Consider the following 1,892-nt stretch of genomic DNA (forward strand, 5'->3'; position numbering starts at 1 on the left):
TTGTTTACCAGCTAAAGGGAGAAACAGTGGGCAAATTGGGTATCAGGTAGAAAATGATAAAACATTTCTAAATGACTACATAAAGTGGCTAATTGGGTAAACTTACCTACATCTTTATTAGTGGGGTCTAGGAGTATAATCTGAGAAGATTTAACCAGTACGCCTTCAGGCTGAAAAATACAACAGTGAGGACAAACATTAGAAACTACAACTATTTTAGAGCATCTTGTCTGTATGATGACTTATTCCTTTAATTAACACTGGAGTTTGCTGTGGCTTTACTGTTTCCAACCGGTGGTAATCAATGTTTTTTTCAACATGTAACAACATTAATTCCCTAACCTTTAACTCATGGTTTTCATTGTAACCACAACGACGAAGTTGTAGTTGTACCCATTTTACTTATTTGAACCCACATTTTTAATTTAAGTCGTTTTTTCCGCCTAAACCTAATCAAAATCATAGCGTTGATATACTACGTACATGTATATGGTATAAATAAGCTTTAAACCCCCTAGATGGAGTCTGTTTTTCTTACCACCACCAGCAGCTTCTTCATGATTCCATCATTGAGCGAAGAATGTTTAACAGATGCTTTGACCTCAATGCTAAATGCTCCTTCTTTCATGGGAATAATGATGAAGGGTACAGCTTGTGTAGTTTGGGCGCCCATGTTAACCTCTTGGCGATACCTTCCACGTTTAGAGGCTGAACTGCACACATGCTCCTCTTCAGTCAGATCCACACGCACCTTGAAAACACGACAAAGATGGAGAAAGAGACTGAAGTATGTGCAGTTTTTAAAGATAAAAACCCAATGGAGTGAATATTTGGATCATAATAATCAGTTTAATTTTAGGTCACCTAACAATGATGCATCCCAAATTTAAAGAATTGTAATGCTTGACAGTGTTTTCTCCACAAGAATGAAACAACACACTGTATACATTAGTATCAATAAGGTTGCCACAGTTCTGGGCTCGACCACCATGTGAGCAACTAAAAAGTGCTACCTAACATCAAACGTAAATCTATGTCGTTATTAGATGGTCTGGAACTGGAAATACCAGAGCAAAGTAACACTGACTTACAATGGCAGAATCGGGGGTGTGGTTGTGGAGGATTGCCTTAATTTCCAGCTGTTCTCCACGGACAGCAGAGTACGGCAGCCTGAGATCAATGAAAAATTCCTTCCGGACAATGACCTCTAATGGCTTGCCAACACAGATTCCTTTAAGATGAGAGGGATAAAAAAAGCTATGAAACAGATAGAGAGGGGGTCAACTGTAAGGGATGGGAGTGGTTGAGGGCTAGAGGCGTAACTACAGCACAAGAAAGGTTTTAGTCACTGACTTCTAGTCTATCCTCAACGTTCCACTTCTGGGATTACTCCGTTGCCAACGGAAAATCCGCCGGATTTCACTCATTTAGGCTTGGGCTTCCTTTGTGTTGGCATTTTTCTGCGGTTGATTATGAGGACTTTGGTTTATCTTTTATCAGATCTCTGCAGGGTAAATCCAGACAGCTAGCTAGAATATCTGTCCAATCTTAGTTTTCTTTTTCACTACTAAAACTACTTTTGAACATAAACGTTTGAGACTATTGTGATTGGTTAAAAGAAATGGCAATGAAGCAGAGCATGTTTCTCCTGTTCTGGAATGTTTTATCAACTTGCCACACCCTTCTCCCAAGCACCGTGGAGGAAGGTCTGGCAATGCAAGACTACTGAATCCTCACCGTAAGTTCTTGACAGACTAATGCCAGTGAACTGCCAGGTTGTTATAGAATCTTTCAAAGGAACATTTTTCGTCAATGTTGTGGTGTCACTGAAACAAAGCAAAGTTTTAACACTTTGAGAGGTAAAGAATACCTCTATATCCTAGTGGTGTCAT

The 1,892-nt window shown here is 39.5% G+C and overlaps 1 protein-coding gene and 1 long non-coding RNA gene across 6 annotated transcripts in view; one reads left to right on the forward strand and one right to left on the reverse strand.

The window, feature by feature from the left end:
- Window positions 1-1,892, reverse strand: part of LOC116700184 (complement C3) — a 134,518-nt gene that overhangs the window by 63,768 nt on the left and 68,858 nt on the right. The gene's annotated exons all lie outside the window — the stretch shown is intronic.
- Window positions 911-1,892, forward strand: part of LOC116700323 (uncharacterized) — a 95,236-nt gene continuing 94,254 nt past the window's right edge. Inside the window, exon 1 of the long non-coding RNA XR_004334624.1 lies at window positions 911-991. This is a non-coding gene — a long non-coding RNA (uncharacterized LOC116700323). The remainder of the gene's footprint in view (window positions 992-1,892) is intronic.

Source organism: Etheostoma spectabile, chromosome 2 (assembly GCF_008692095.1).
Source record: "Etheostoma spectabile isolate EspeVRDwgs_2016 chromosome 2, UIUC_Espe_1.0, whole genome shotgun sequence".
Classification (NCBI taxonomy): domain Eukaryota; kingdom Metazoa; phylum Chordata; class Actinopteri; order Perciformes; family Percidae; genus Etheostoma; species Etheostoma spectabile.